The sequence below is a fragment of the Rhea americana genome, unplaced genomic scaffold (genome assembly GCF_003343005.1).
Source record: "Rhea americana isolate MKP2758 unplaced genomic scaffold, rheAme1 scaffold_81, whole genome shotgun sequence".
NCBI classification, from domain to species: Eukaryota; Metazoa; Chordata; class Aves; order Rheiformes; family Rheidae; genus Rhea; species Rhea americana.
In genome coordinates, this window is record NW_028186990.1 from 3,366,165 (window position 1) to 3,383,943 (window position 17,779).

General features: G+C 38.0%; 1 protein-coding gene across 4 annotated transcripts in view; it reads right to left on the reverse strand.

Annotated features, from left to right (window-relative positions):
• EPHA6 (EPH receptor A6) overlaps positions 1 to 17,779 on the reverse strand; it is a 509,782-nt gene that overhangs the window by 215,752 nt on the left and 276,251 nt on the right. The gene's annotated exons all lie outside the window — the stretch shown is intronic.

A 17,779-nucleotide genomic window follows, 5' to 3' on the forward strand; every position in this document is an offset into this window, starting at 1 on the left:
AAAAAAAAAAAAAAAAAAAAAAAAAAAAAAAAAGCTTTTTCAGCGAATCATGCAGAAATGCCCCAATAGCACACAATTAAAGAGTGCAAAATTTCTTAAAAATGGAAGAAGATTGATAGAGAGGCTCTCATAAACAGGTGTTGAATAAGTTATAAAAGTAAAAATGTTTAAATAGGCAAGAAATAATTAAAAAGTGTAGCCCTATACATCCTAGGCAAAATGCTGGGCAGGATGCTCTTGCAGCCTGAGGCAGACCTTTTTGGCTTTTTGCTATCATCCTGCAGTAGTTTCCATCACCTGTGCAGGCACTCTGGTAAACAGCTGGGTTTGAACTGTTGAAGACAGTGAGTATGACCTTCTCCATGAACTGCCTCCAGCTCCGGGAGGCATTCGCACTTCCAGCCTCCAAAGGCCCAGGCTTTACTACGAGTTTTTATGATAGCAGATTTCTAGCTAAGCCTCTGAGAATCACAAATGTTACGACTTTTTTTCCTGAAGTCTACTGCAAATAAAAGAGGGCAACAGAAGATTTTTATAGAATAAAGGCATATTTATCTTTCTAAAAGGAAAGTCTAAATTTTTGTTCCAGTGGAGCTAAGAATTTCACAGTGTTTTCTAATGAGACTTACACGTCCACAGTTGTCTGAATTACCTTGCTCAGAAATCACTGCAGAAAAGTCGGATGTAGAACTGGAAGGATGCCATCCATCATGGGCACAGTGGTGCCACCAGCACCAATGTCTTGCAGCCCTGTGTATAAATCTATCAACCTCCACCTGGAACTGGTTATTTTCTTCCTACCTATTAGGAAATTAATCTTAAATCTTAATCCTGGTAACAGAGGAATTCCTTCTTGTAATCATCAAGTTGTAGAAACAAATCAGACTCTAACAGCTTTATGGGGTCATGTGAAATAATAGCAAATCAATTCAATCAGTCACTAGTTATAACTAGCAGGAGTTAAGTGCTTTGCAAAAAAAAAATCTAAATCAGATTGGATGTTGATATAAATAACAAGAATATCTGAAATCCTAAACCAACTACACATTTTGAAAGGGATTAATTCTAACAAATCCTGTGGAACACATGAGGACTTCCCTTCCAGTGGTGATCTTGCACCTGGTAAATACAAAGTTTCTTGCTTTTCCTCTGAATAAATACCACATGTCAGAAATATATTACTGGATTATCTGGATAATTGATTTGATCCAGTATGGCATGCTTTCTGTGTTAAATTAAGAAAAAAAGTAGTGAAAAAGGCAATCGGCAATAACATATTAATCATAGAATCAAAGAATCACTAAGGTTGGAAGGGACCTCTGGAGATCATCTAGTCCAACCTCCCTGCTCAGCAGGGTCACCTAGAGCATGTTAGACAGGGTTGTATCCAGGTGGGCCTTGAAGATCTCCAGAGAAGGGGACTTAATAAAATTATCTTCATGGTCTATCAAAAAGGTCTTTGAAACCATAAAATTCAGAACTTTCAGAAGAGGAATCATTATTTCACAAATAAAAATATCTCTGTCCAACATATTTACTGTTAAGATAAATTYTCTTTTTTAACTGTATGTACAGGGGACACAACTGGAGAAATTTCTAAAAGAGAAGGTAAGGCTCTTCATTTCTCAGTAGGTAGGAGCTTATGCCATAGGAAGTTTTAAAAAAGAATCTACAAGATGCATCTTCAGGGGAAGCAAAAGGCAAAACCCTCCTTGACTTCAGCACTGAATGTAATCTTACAGTCTCATTGTATGCTGCCAATTATATTTTTCCTGTATTTTAAAATATATTTTCAAAGTTCCCCTTTGAGTATTAGCCCATAATATTAAAAAAGTGATGCTTTTGCATTTCCTTAGCTAGTATAAATCAATTATCTTGTATCTTTTGCTTAGTTAATGACTGACACTAAAATGACTAATTGCTAAAAATGTGAACCCTTCATTAGGCATGATGTAAAATCTCTGTAAACAAAGAACAGAACCATAAGAAGGTCTAACTATGGCTAGTGTCACATTATTTTTTTAATGGCAAATATGTTTAGCAATTTATTTACCACACAAAAATCTGAGTCCTTATTATTGGCATCTGACAGAAATCACTAGCTGCAGTAGGGAGAGCTTCTCAGAACCCATCATTTGAAAAATGGCATTTTTAAATGGACGCTCCATCACATCTAACATGCAATTATCTCATCTCAGTGGTACTGCCAGGCAGTAAGACAAACAAGCAGCATGAAGGGTGGTGAACTTTGAAAGATCGAAAAAATGGTTGCATTCAAAGCAAGAATAAAGCTTTGGTTCCTACCTGTTTAAGCTAAATCTATTTTTTTTAGATTTTTTTATATTCAATTATTTTCTCAATATTCATTATGGCCAGTGAAATGAAAAATCAATTAGTCACACAGCTTTGCTCAGGAGGCCTAAGTGGAGAAGTCCTGGGAAATCAAGAAAAAAACATGAAAATGCTGTAGTTTACACAGGCAGAAACTTCGAATTTTTTTCATATTTGCTTGGACTGTGAGATATAGTCTAAATTTGTATACCCTCTCAAAATGAAATTATTTTTGTTGTAGTTAAAGCCTGAATAGTTTCCTATAACTAAATCCTATTTCACAAAATTACAATCTTTCATTTTGCCAAATGTTTAAGTTTGCTGCCTTTCTCTGCCCACAATTCCCTGCATGTTCAAAGTGTGTATTTTGCACACAGATTTGATATAGTCTTGTTTTTAACTTTTGAAAAGAACATGTAAGCATACAAAACTTTTAAAAAATTGTCAAGTAATATCAAAATCAATTGTACCCTTCAATTCATTTCCTTTTGGAAAATCAAAACCAGTGCACAGAGGAAAAATGCTTGTACCTAATATTTCCTCACCAGCACTTTTGGTCTGAATCAATCATATTTCAGCATGTACTTCTGAGTAGTTATGCTGCAAATGCCAACAGAAGTACATGTCCCCAGTCACTCTACTCTAACCTTCAAACTCCTTYACACTCTGCCCTTAGGCACACAGTACCTTAATTAAATACAATCCCATGAAAAATGATGAAGCTTATGGAGGTTTAGTGCTTCGTCAGCCAGACAACTGACCACTTTACATTTACAGTAAAGGTCTACTGTCTTCATGTTTTCTTATACGTGCTCCAACTGCAATAAATACTCAGCTCATCAGAAAACAATATACTTGGAGTCCAGGCTTTAATGCAATACTCCGCAGAAAGCAAGAAAGCCATTTCTTAGGATAAGAACTGTTTCCTAGTGTTTTGAGTATCTCCAGAACAATTTCAATTCCAAAGTAAGTAAATCCTTGACATGGCTCACTGCAGACTGGGAAAAAAAAGCCTAAATGGCAGTGCAACCATTCCTAACACCCCACCAACTTTCCAGTACTCCACTGAGGTCCTGAAGGAGAGCAGCTACATGGCAGCTGGCCAGTCGCAACAGCGCGCCGTATCTGTGTGTGGGCTCAGGTCAAACACATTCAGCACTTAAGACAGTCCTATTGCATTTAGGTACCCTGAACAATTATTTGATGGTCTACAGAGTGTTTACTTAAAAAAAAAAAGCAACCAAGAATAAACCTGCACACCCAAATGATGGTTGCCCCACTTCCAAGTGCACTGGCAAAGGCACGGAGACATGAGTCCCCTAGAATCCTGCTGCTGTTTGGTGTCCAGAAGGAAACATTTCTCTCCACTTTACAAAACAGAAAGCACCAAGACACTGCTAAGAGGCTGGCAGCTGAGGAGGATCTTGCTAGTGTTGTAGGGGACAAAAGTGATCAAATCTTTTCTCGTTACAAGGGCACCATGACCAGTAGTACCAGTGGATTACAGTACAATTTCAGTACCTCATCGGAGCTCAGAGCTCTGATTTAACTTAGTGGTTATACATAACCACATCCCAACCAATAAGTGCCAGTTAATAAAGCTAATTTATATATACAAGTCATAAGAAAGACTTCTGAATAGAACTATTGGAAATAAAATAACTTGTAAAAAATAGTAGATTTTCAGAAATACATTGCATGGTAGAAGCTAGTAAATACAGTGACTGGAACAGTAAAACCAATAAAAAATGCTTCTTCTCATAAGATCCTTGCAGCAAGCAATACATCTTTTATACTCAGGAGATATTGGACATGTTGTGAAAACCTAATAAAATATTTCTAAAGAATTCTAAAGGTAGTAGTTTGTGCRGGATTATTCTTCCTTTTCCCAATTGTTTCATATCCTTTCATTGGTAATGTAGTTCTGATTTTTCATCTCCTATAAGCAGTTGAAATCTTAAATAAAAATAAAATGAATGCTAATCAGCATTAATGCAGAACACACCAAGAAGAAAACCTGTAACAGTCTGTTCCGACAACTAAAAAAGTGTCTTACAGGCAACCAAAAATCTGTTTGGGAATTGACATATCCTGTAACTCATTTAAAGAATATGGCCTGGTATAGGTAATCAGTGCAGACAAAGAACTTAGCAAATGCCTCCATAACTCATTCCAAAACTAAAATTAAGCAGCTRCAATGAAAATATTCTTTTAAAGCATTGACTTGATATGGAAAGTGGATTCTTGACCTTAACTGAAGAATTCCTTCAACAATAAGGGTAGTGTCTCGTGGCTTGGTGGGAAAATACCTAACAAAACTAAGAATACCCCTGTCTTTCTTTGCAACTCAAGTACTTGACTGCTYACAAGGATCACAGAAAGGATGGTGATACTGAAAATAAAAGAAATAAAAATAATAGTAACYGATGTGCTGCATCTTGATTACTGAGGGTTTTGCTATCAAGCCACACATCCAAGAGCTTATTCAAAACTTATCTGAACCCTACAGGACAACAATTAGTCAACATGGAAATGAGAAGATCATCAAAACTGTCACAATCTCCACTCTAACATATGCGAAAACCAAAATGTCTATACTATGTGGTGTTTTTCTTCTTCTGCTCTATACTTAGAAATACAGAGATAGCGTTCACTATTTTTTCACAGCTGCATCTATTCTCAGATGACCTCTCAGATTCCTACCGCTTTTGGCTATAATAATCTAATTTGTATGTTTACACACAATTTGCATATGCAGAAAGTTTCAGAACTTAACAAAAGTATGGATTTTGTAGTRGTGAAAGGGACCACATTACCAGCTCTGCTTCATGATGTTCTCTGCTTATCTGAAGGAGAGCAAGAAGATAAGATTTCCATATTTCCATTAATACATTCCTACTGTCCTTGGGGAATTACTGTTTTCAGGACCTATGTAGTTGTGGCATTTCACATCGTTTGTCAACTAGTGCCAGGCGTAAGAACAAATTTGTGTGGGCGCTAGCAGAAACTGAGACTAGCTGAGGGAAAWAGTGTATCTTGGTTTAAAGTAAATCACTTTTAAATAGAGTTTGCTGAATGGAGAGAAAACATAGTGCAGAAGCTTTTTTTTTCAGATTAGAAATGACATATTTCAATTTAATTTAAACCAATTCCTAATTAACTTAAGCTAGTCCAAACCAAGTTCMTTTATACATTAAGGCATGGATGATTGAGTCCAGCATTTATTACATCAACAGTTCATGGAGAGATTGGACACACACTTAGGAAAGCTGTAGCATGATTATTTTTAAAATACTACAGGAATTATGGGTATCTGCACTGCTGAGTCTTCCACTTGCCTGTAGGAGTGCAGGAAGATCTGAACCAGCACAGACAAGTGAACCAGGCACATAATTTGGCCCACTTCTTTAAAAAAAAGGGGAGATAATAGCAAACTAGGTGAGACTTAATTTTGGCAGGATGAAGATTATACTGAAGATGTCAGGTCTTCCAAAAGTGACTTTGTTCAGCCTTTTAGGTGACTTTGCACTAAAACAACATTGTTTTGTATTGCTGTCCACAACAGAGGAACGTGAGCCTTTGACTGATGCAAGTCAGAAGGTGTGCAGAAATCTTGGCTAACAGATCAATGCACGCTCCTCTCCAGCACAGTGCCTGTGCCTTCCCTTCTTCCCTGAGATCTGACGGGACATGACAGATCCGTCACCTGCAGATGTGTCAGGCATGACATCCGCTGGGTTTACTGCGATGCTGATTGAACGGTGATTGAAAAGCAAACCTTGATTTGTAAAAGCTTTTAAGATTCSTCCATTCCCACCAAACACTAGACAAAATCTATGCCTAAAGCTGTTCTGTCCTCAGAAAAAAAACCTAAGAATTGGCACCAAGTCTGCTCCCAGGGACAGGAGAAAAGGGGCTGCACTCAGCTTGCTGCAGGCATGGGTGGCCACAGCCCAGGTGAGCTGGCCAGGCGTTCACAGCTCAGAGCATGCAGGCATTACAGCTTATTTTTTGATGCAGTGGTTTCAAGCTCGCCACCATGGGATGCAACGTAGCAAAGCAAAAAGCTCATTCTCCAAATTGAGGAAACTTTTCTATTTTACAGGTTGGTCTTCTACAGCCCGGGTGCAGCCAGGAGATGTGGAATGGTGTCACATCTTGAGCTCGGGGGGCAGAGTGGTGTTAGCCATAGGGTGCCAGTAATCTCAGGCAGAACTAGTTGAAATTTATTTGCCAAGCTGTTTTTTTTTACCTATCTGTCTGTTTCTGAATATGGATAAATATATCTATATGCACACGTGTGTTTATGTAGATATAACTTATTAAACATAAAAAATACAGGTTTGGTAAGAGCAAAAAAAATTAACAAATTTTCTGGTTTTGCTATTGTCTATGTCTTCACAAAGCAAAAAAGCAATAAAAACCAAGTAAGTTTAAACACTGGCTTTTAAGATGAAACAAAATTTCTCTTCACCAACAGCAGTTTATGTGACCATGTAGTCTGTCCATCACATGTCCTCTTTTTGCTAGTTTCTCATAAACAACTTATGAGCTTATTTCTGGCCAGCTTTTGGCCAATTTTGAAGAAACTGAGAGAAATCTAAAAGATGCACTCCTACAACTTCCACGAGAAGACAGACCTACCAGTCCCTGAGCAACGCTGAATTAGTGGCAGCAATTATTACCACTGGTTCAGCCAAATTAGCAGGAAATACAGGAAAAGGCTTCGAGCACAAATGAAGGAACTCAAATTTCAATAGTCCTACTGCTCACACTACAAACTGCTTTGTCTTAAAAGAAAGAAAAAGATATTTTAATGTAAATATAGACATAACTAGTAAGTAGAAGCGAAAGGCTGAAATCAGGTAAGAATGACTTTGCTTAAAGAGTTCGTTTATACATTGTAGTTTATACAAAGTCTTTATTATTTGCTTATATCCAGTAAATGGTATCACTGGACACAGGAAAAAAGTATTTTTTTAGAGCATTATAAAAAGATCTAGAACTTATTAGATTAACTAAGCTCAAACTAAAGGCCTGTCCTTCTGAGGAGTGGGTACTAAGATAATTAATATTTCCAGAGATAAATTAACTGGACTCAGTTTTATCAAGCAGCATCATGGTTTTAAAACTGACATGAGAGTTCATTCACCAGCAAAAAAAAAAAAAAAAAAAAAAAAAAAAAAAAAAAAAAAAAAAAAAAAAAAGAGAAAAAAAGAAAGAAAAGGAAAATAAAAAGAAAGTACAGTGATTTCGACATCACTGTTAAGTCTTTCATTTCATTTCTAAACAAAAATACATCACGCAGTTTGTGCCTCCCTTCTAAATAAATGCAGAATAGTTGAATCTCTTTGTGAAACAGCATGTCTTTAAATGGTTACTTCTCCGAAAAAGCTGCAGCAGACTCCACCATAGCTTCAGAGTACGTAAAGAGAATATATTCCTAAGCACTCTTCTTTCAAAAAATAATGTTTTTTATTGAGCTACTCAGGCATATCAAGAGAAGCTATATGAGCTATATGAGTAATCAAACTGCCGAAACCAATGCATTTAGACGACAATTAAACACTCACCTTTAAACTGCAAGACACACTGATTACAAACTACCCTTTTCACATTCTCCAATGTTTCCAGGATTAAAACAAAATTAATTATTTCCAACTGAGATAAGTGCATGGTAGGAGGTTTTACATCTCCAAACTCCTGCATATATCAATGCACTACATCAGTAACTCCTCTAGCGATCCAGCCTGGGGCCCGAGCCCACCAGTCTGCCAAGGACACCAACGGCAGTGCTTAGCCGGCTCCCCGCTGCAAGCTGCAGCACTTTGTCTATGCTGAATGCGATACCTTCTACTCACCCTGGAAGCACTAACTGGACTAGATGCTTTTTAAAATCGCCTCAGTGAATGTTGAACTACATTGTACCTGCTCTGTTGGGGAAAAAAAAAAAAAAAAAGCCACATCTATGTTATAGAGATTCTAGAAAATGGAAGATGTGTGTTTTAAAGGTCTTGAAGCAGTTGATCCTATCTATCCACTGAGAACCTGCCCACAGCCAACAGATCTTACCACCCCAAGGCTACAAAGGCTCCCCATGGTCCCTGAAAGATATAATTGGTAAACACTCTTTGACCATAATTATAGCATGAGTATAAAGAAAGGTCTAGCAGAATTTGTCTGACTAAGATTAGCGATGCAACTTTAATTCTAACACAAATTACATTGTGAAATGGTGATTTTAAATGCTGCAAATGGTGGGCTGTTGAATTTCAGATCAAGCTAACCACTCATATTTATTTTAAACGGGGAAAGTGTCAAAAGGATCAAAGCTTTTATGATATTAGTGACAAAGCAACTTTCACTTTGACTACTGAAAAGCTTCAATAGCTGCCAAGTGAACCAGAGGGCAAACATGCACTTCACTTGGCCAGTTTCTTCAGTGAGCTCAGGTACAGCTACGTGGACATGAGTGAGCTAACTGCTCTAACCTTGCAACCCCTTTGCTTGGCCAGGACTGGAGAAGAAGGTCCCTTATTTTCATGCCAACACTGCTGAAAGGCTCAGGTAGTACCTCCAAAGTGCAGGCAGGTAGTACAAGATGCTGGAATACAGATGGAGCAGAAACTGTCCTTCCAGAGAGAAGTTTACAGCTTTCCATCCTATTTATACACYGAGCTTTGTTTTTTTCTTTAAATATGCAATTTATTTTAAGCATTCAACACTTGCACATTATTTTTTATGTCTTTATCAACCAGTAACTTGCAACATTCATTCTGTTACAAGGCCAATTTTAGTCGTGCAAGAAAAGATTTTCAAATTGACAAGATCCCCTCTGTGGTCACGATATCAGACTAATACAATTATTTTGACAATTCATTAAAACCAACTCTCAGTTTGCAAGGTTGTACAAGAAAAACTGAAATTGAAAAAATGTTTATGGTTGAATTTAAAACTGTTTTGAAAATCTGTGTGTATGATAGCAGCATTGAAAGACCCTTTACTAAATAAGCAAAAGCAGATAACGTAATAACAAATCCTGATTAAAACTGTATAGATCTCTCCAGGACGGATAGGGCTTGTACAGCGACAGATTAATAGTATACAGCAGCTACTCTGCTTCATGATTGGTACAAGATTTAAAACTGCAGAGGATATTAAAATTGTACTTGAGTTCAAGTCATCAATGGCCTAAAGCATTTTTAGTTTTAGGGGTATCCCCTTCAGGGCTAAGTAATGTGCTCCCACGATAGCTGAGGATCTCTGTATGTGTGTGTGTGTATGTACGTATGTCTGCATTAGCAGCCACTCCTGAACCGAACAACGCACACAAGCCATGGGGAGAAATTTGCAGTGGGGAAAGCAAGCAAGTACGAGACGAGAAGYGTCATGGTAGAAAGGGGGCTGCCAAGGAGGCTGCTAAAAGCGTACTTCCGATACAAAGACAAAAGACAAAAAGCAGAGCTAGGAGCTGAGGGAAACCGAACGTGTATGCATGCAGGATAGGGGGAAAGAGTAGGTTAGAAAGCAACAAGGCTGATGGGAGCTCTGGAAGAAGTGGTACCATGGATGCTGTGGCCTGAGCTGGGGACATGAACAAAATGGTTCAACTTGGGGTTTAGAGAGGGACAGTGAAAAGAAGCAGCAGGGAGGTTGCAGAGTGAGGGCACAAAGGGCGATGGCAAAAAGTGGGGTAAGAGGTGAATCACTGCTTTAGGAGACAGAAGACACACAGCAAACYGGGAAGCAACCAGAGCTGTTGACTATAACGTTGCAGCCTGGGGCAAGGAAACCTCCGTGAGTAAAATACGCRCAGCCTCATCTGCTGATGTGGGTGACGGGCTTGGAGGCTGCCCACTGCAGCCAACAGGCAAACGAAGGTAATGCATGTGATGAGGTTGCTGCTCCACAGGTCTGGCTGCTTTGGAGCAGCAAACTGGCCGTGCTCCATTTACCCGAGCTGGGCTTTACGTTGCCACAGCCAGGAACGCAGCGCCGAGGGCACAGGATGACGACAGGGCAGCCGGGCGACGGGAACCGCCTGCGCCAGGAGCAAGCAGCACAAGGCCCCTCAGTCCTGCCACCTCCCTCGCTGGCCCGCGAGCAGCAAGCCCGCGGCTCCATCACTCTGCCCCGCGTCYGCTGCTCAAGCACGGCTGTTTCTGCCACATTCTCCCTCCCCGGGAAAGAATCTGCTTTTGATGAAAGTTGATGCCTTTCATCTCTGGGGTGGCAAAATTGAATTTTCTGGTAAGAAATCTCAACCCAGACTTGTTAAAATCTTAGCTGAAAAACTCAAACATGCTTGAAAAGGAAGAAAAAGCTTTACAAACTTCCAGAGGCAATTTTGATAAAAGGCTTGCATGCATCAGGTCCCACAGGAAGGTGACATTTTTGACCAAAAATTCGTATTTCAGGAATCTCTTCCCCTTGTTATGTAGGTTATTGCCAGACACCTTGCAATACGGCAAGCATGTCCTCAGCAAATGCACATTACATTAAGTTGAGAATCAAGAGAAAAAGTCCAACTCAAGCCTGCTATTAGCAATGAAAACAAAAAGCTCTGTTCAGTACTCTGTCCTTTACGTGGTCACCCTTGCATTGAGAGCTCTGAATGTGACTTGTAGTGACTGGTAGATTGCAATATAGAAGCTTGAGAAATTTATATGCTCAACTTCAAATACTTATGCCTTTCGTTTAGTAGCTTAAGGTCCTCATTTGCTTTGATTTCAGCTTTTTTAGTTTCCTTTTAAATGCTTCTTTTTACTTGACACAAATGGATAATTATTTCACCAACCCATATACCACCAAGGACCTACTTGTACTACTAATGAGTGAGTAACGTTGCTAGAAAGACAAAAATCTGGTTAGTTGTGAAACAGTCCCACTGACACCAAAACTAGCATTAAAGCCAGAAGTGGGACTTTAGGAAAGGGCAACTGTTATCCAATAGATTCCTGAATATTGCTGTGTCCACTTATATATCTATGCCTAGTGGACACAGAGTAAAATAAATGAGAGACTAGTTAAGGAAACACATGATTTACAGCTCCTCTTGGTCTTTAAGGTCACACTCTCTTAAAGAGTAATTGTTCATCCTGGCACTTGCTGCCACTGGAAGAGTTGACAGTAACTCTAATATCTGGCCAGTAATGATGGAGATATATGTATCTCCCTCAATAATGCACAACCTGGGGACAAGAATCTCTCATGCATTTTTCAATTTGCTCCTACATTTTTAAGCCAGCAAACACATTCTCAAAGAAAAGTCACCTTCACATACACATTGCCACCAATTTATACACAGCAAATACCCACATTTTGAATCAGACATTTTTATTAGTGTTCCTTTATTTTTTGATATGCCAGTTGGGATTGCTGCAAAGTTAAAAATTAGTTTTATGATGCCTTTTCCAATCATCATCACCAGAGTTATTCCAAGCTAGCAATTAACTTCCTGCCTAATTTGTCACACTTAATTTGAAATCAAGCATGCAGTGATGGTTAGCGCTACAGCCACGGCACTTGTGTTTGGCTGAAGTAGTGGTCACTAGCAGTCTCAATTCATCACTTTTAATTTAAACTCCCATGCCAATGATTTGTGTTCTTAAAGCTATGACTGGCACTTATGGATTCCAAAATCAAAGGGAAAATGAACTACAGTTAAGAATTCAACCACTGCGATCAATGAAAAACTGTTTTATAACTGAGTGTATTCCAGCTAAATCTCAGGTGCCTGACAGAATTTAATGTTTCAAACAGTTCTTGTCCCACCTAAATGCTCTCAGAATAACTTTTTATTGCAGCAATAAGCCATTACTGGGCGGGCAGAAGTAGACTATTGATGTTACCTTCTCAGGAAATACTGCAAGGCAAGATACCGAAAGTTGAGTGCATCAGCCTAAATAAGCATGCGCTGTAATACCCAAATGTCAGTCCCTGCACCAGCTTATTGTTGCTAGTGCACATCTTTCTCTTTTAGGACTACTGATGCTACATATTATTGCATTAGTAGCACTTAATAGTAAAAGCATAAGAGAAAATATCAAAGGAAGGACACAYTTCACTATACTGATTATTATGAATATGCGTTTCAGTTATGTTACTGGACTTCTTTGGAGATGAATAATCCAATTACTTTGTGCAATATTTCAGCATCAACAGCTAATTGGAATTGGCTTTCTTTTATTTCTCTTCAAAAATATAGGTAGATAGATACTCTATACTATTACTATTTACCAGTATATTTACTAAAAGAAAGTCATTTATTTCATAAAAGAAAGATTGCATATACATGCATATTTGTGTGTATATATATACTCTATATATATATATATATATGAAGTAAAAAAAATACATAGGAAGAGATGGTGAGAATAGAATTTCATGTATTATTCCATACTATTCTATATCACAGAATAAAAAACAGCTTACCATTCCTGTTCCACAGCAACATACATTTTTTTCAGAGAAATTAATACATTACTTTGCAGAAAAATTACAAAAAATAGCTGTGAAAATCTCTGAAGTATAACAGTCTCCTTGATTACAATCAGGAATATTTGTATTACTGCCAATAAATCTGTGCTATTAGTATCTGGTGTTGTTATTATTTGCTGTTGTAAATATTGCTGTTGTTACAAAAACTATTCCATATGCTTTAACTCAGAATAATGGGATCTCTTCAAGCCTTACAGTCTGAATGGTACAGCCAATACTGTAGTGACATTTATTCTTATTGATTCATTTTATCTTTGATTACTGAAAGGGTATCTAAACAAAATAAATTAGGCCAGATTTTTTAAGCAGAAAAAGGTCAAAAAAAGAGAAAAATGAGGAATTCTTTAAGGGTATTTTTTTAATAGCGTAGGGCGCAGAGAAATCTGTTTGGTCGCMACGCTGGACACACTAGCATCAGGGGTGAGAGTAACACGCCAGCAGTCTCAGGTGGGAGATCAGAAGCAGGCAGACAGCACACCGTGCTCAAATCATTTACCCGCGGAGTCAGCCCCGCTCCTCTCCGGGTAAGAGCTGCTGCGACCCCACCTCGCTCGGAAGGAAACGCTACGCTTCGAGGGCATCTCACGGCCTGAGCGAGGACCGACAGCCCGCTTTGCACACCCGGCTGGCCGCCGCGCCAGCACCGCGGCGGCCGGCCAGTGCTTCGCGAAGCCGTGGGGCAGCTGCAGCCCTCCGCGCCTCCCCCTGCCTGCGGTGCCTGCTGAGACCTGCGGCGCCCTGGAAGCCCCGGGGGGGCCCGCAGCTGTATCCGAAACCGGCTAACAGATGCCGGGCTTCAGGCCGGTACGGCTTTTATTTTTTGAGCTGGAAGAAGAGCTTTTAAGCATCGCTCTGATCCCTACTCGATTCGCAATACTCCACTGAGGAAGCAGATAATACACATACCAAGTGCTTAAAATTTTACCTGACATGGCAAAGGCTTAACCAGGAAGCTCAGAAGACCATTTAAATACAGGGTAACACAGACAGTAAGGAATGGTGTGCATCCCATCTACTAACCTTTTTCAAAGTATTGGACAGTTTTAATGAAAATGCAATTCTAGCGTTACCTGGTAATGTAGTCTATGTATCAGCCTGGTAAGTATGAAACTAGGACAAAAGTATTAAAATTTTTCAACACAGAAAAATGATGATACATTTTTTTTTTATCAAACAGAAAGACTTTAACATATTAACATGCATTTAGTATTTCACTAATGAATGAGTGGCAAATTATTATTTTCTCACTACTAACACATCCATTGTAGGGCAGTTTTGTATATGCATTTAGAAATAAATCTCTATATAATAGAGTTTTMATCCTTTAAATTATATYAAATTCTAGAACAGGTTCCAGATTGAGATTTTAACTAATTTTAATCTTTCATAAACAGAGACTGATGAATACTGACTTGCTCATAAAAACTCRCATATATTCTGCTCTCTCAAATAATATTTGAAAATGTTACATTCTTATTCTGCCTACCACTGCATAAGCACATCAGATTTTCAATGTCTGATAARAAAGCCATCGTCTTAAAAAGGAAAAATGGAAATACCAAGAATATCGTATTCACATTGCTGCTTAAAAGAGCTATATTAGAGTTATTATACTTGACAGAATGCAAAGTTTATCTAGAAMGTTTATATAGAATGCAACTGTATGTACAGTGGTGTGTGAGAAAACAAAAGCTGAAATTAATTTTTATGCCATAGCCTGGCTTTACAAGATGTTCACCATGCAGTATTGCAGCTGACATTCTTGACTTTCCATGATTGCAAAGCAATCATGTCACAGATTCATGCATGTAACAGAAAAGCAAAAATTCCCAAGAGGAAAATAATGAAGTATATATGATACTAGACAACTTGGAAAGCAGAGAGAGATGTCCTACATTATGACCCCGAACCTGCAGAACAGAGTTGTGCTGACAGATACATTGGAATATGATATAAACTCTTTACAATATCATGTTAAAGTAGGAATAGCGTGTTTGGTGCAGGTGGCTCTCTGTGGTACTGAAGCTCTACTGGTCAGTGGAGTAAATCTACTGGTGGAGATTTCGTAACAATTTAGCTCTTTTTACATCAGCTGAAAGCCTCCTATAGGTAGTACCATGAGAAACTATTCACAGTGAAATAGAGCTTCAAATATCTGGCAAACGTCCCCTTCTTTATCTGAGATTAATTACCTTTTCAATATAACAGTACGTAGTAAATAACAAAAGTTACCATTGAAACTGGCATCGTGAAAGCTGACTGTTTCAGGAAAAGGTTGAGGAGATAGATACAGATAAAACTCTTAATCTCCCAGCATCAAAATAAAAGCCACCAGGAAACTACGTTAATACTGCTACAAAGTCACACGTTCATTGAAAAGGTATATATTTCCAGGCTGTCAACTTGCTTCCTTAACCATACAAAATTCACTTCTAAATGTAAACAAGCATTTTTAAGATAAATAGTATTTATCACTACATCATAAGAAAAGCTACTATCAAGTAAGAAAAATATTATGATTTTCACTGTTTCCTCTCTCCAAAGATTTCATCTACTAGTTAGAGTTGCATTATTTATAAACTGAAATCAATACTTTCTGTAGATTGCCATAGAGGAATGCTATCAGTTAAAACATTTTTCCCTTTATTAGAATAAATCGTATCTATGAACATGTGGCAATGACATATCAGCAATTCACCTCATGTCTAATTAGTAAATGACATTTCTAGTTTGACATTAAAACCTATCAGTAGGTGGAGGAAGGGAATCTCTCATATTCTCTACTGTTGATAGACTGTAACCCATCATCCTTAAACTGYAGATTGAATCTCTTGAACTCCATTACCCTATTACTCACCCTGTAGATTTTTTTTTTTGTAGTCCTCATTGATCTTCTATTACRGGATACAACAAAGTGTTAGATAATTTTGGAAGAACAATCTAATTTTGAAAAATGGCAACTAGAGTTCAGTATTATGTATATGAGTTGACCATACGAATTGGACGATCTGTTTTACAGATCGATTTGAGTTAATAAACTAAAATGATCATTTATTTCCAAACTGTAAAAAACAGTATTGGAAACTGGCTAAACAACTTGTTAGTAACTTGCAGGATCGTACATCAGCTGTTTCCAATGTGTAATAAGTTAGAATTTACGAGTCACTTAGATAATGCACATTAATCTCTAAGCTCTTCAATACAATTATAGATCAAGCACACAACATATTAGAAGCTGCTGCATGTATTATTTAAGATGATATGGAAAAGACAAGCTTAGATTGTATTATATATTGTATTGTATTGTAYTAGATTGTATTCAGATAGAATGAGCACAAAGAAAATTCTATCAAATATAGATTTATCCAATGGCAACTGGAATTAATTAATGCTGGAGCAAGGTTTTAGGTTTTTGCCATTAACTTCAGCAGAAAAATTGTGCCTAATTGTCCGAGCACTGCGGAGGAAAGCAAAAGCGCTTAGCAAGACTTGAGGAGACAACATGACTGATCATGAGACACTAGCTGGGCAAGATCTCTCCTACATCTGGCTTTCAGTGAAACAAGTTTGGATCACTAGATCTGATTCTGTAATTTCTTGTAAATATTTCATTTAAAAATTTAGTTTCCAGCTACTGCATAATCTAGTGCACAAGATGACATTCATATTTCAAAAAAGAAGGTAAAGGAATCATGGAAAACAAATCACTTKTAGAAAACATGGGCTATTTTTGTAAGAAACTACTTTCTCCTTGCTTCTGTGAATGGTATCGCGGACCACCTCTCTCCTCCTTTTGGCTGCCGTAACRATTCTATATRTAGAYGACAAGGTCAAGCACTTCTATGTGACGCACATTGCTGACTTCCGTATGAATTAGTAAGCGTAAACAACAGGGACAAATTCCTCTGAACAACCAGACCTGCACAGAATTAATGGCACTCACTCCAGAGGGCCAACAAAGTACGAAACTGGTTTAAAATGGTATTTTTAAAAAAGTTTGCTTTAGAATCTGTAGCAATATCTTGAATATCTGATAATATTTGTACTTCTCCTTAAGTGAACATTTGAAGAGAAGTCAGACAAAAAGAGAAATGAAGCCCAGGACATGCAAATATAAAAACTACTTCTCAATGGAAACCAGGGAACGCGTCCAAGGAGGAAATAAGACTTCACAGGATTAAGAGCAACTTCTTTCCTTCTTTTGCTCCCAAATCCACCAGTCAACCTTCACACCACCTGTTACCCTCCTCCCTTCATCAGACAAAATTCAGACCAGAATATGAAGTCTTACTTAAGACAGGGGTTATGAGGGGCAACACCTATCTACAAATGAAATACTCARTGTGCATATGCTGCCTACCATTAGTCTGTTCAGAGAAGCAATCTGTGTTATTATTTTGATGGAGAGCCAGTATAAGTTTTATGACAGTGTGAAAACATTTAAATGTGTAACACGGATATGAAGCTAGCAAACAGATGTCTCTCATTATTAGTCTGGGCAGAAAAAGGTAAGAGTAAGTTATTAGAAATACTATCTTGAAGTTAGCAGAACTGTAAAAAAAATAGACTTGTGAAGCTTTAGCAACTATGTAATTTTGAGTCTGCTCTCAACCTTATTCCAATGTGCACAACTTAATGCCATTATCGTATATAAATGAAAACTGTCTCCAAACTGTGAGCCTAAGGCAAATGCATATGGAAGAGTCACAGAAGTGGAAGGAGAAGGGTTGTTGTGTGTAATGAAGAAACTACATTTTAAGAAGCAAATGAATCGGAGCAACCTGCTACCAACATAATTGCTTTAAAGACCCCATAGCAAACATCAGCAGAATTGGTTTGTAATTTACCCTGTCCTTCATTTTGAACAGGCTCCCTAAAGGTTTGCGTCAAAGTCATGACATCTACAAACACAATTTGTTTCAGATTGACTGGCTGTGATGAATGTCTT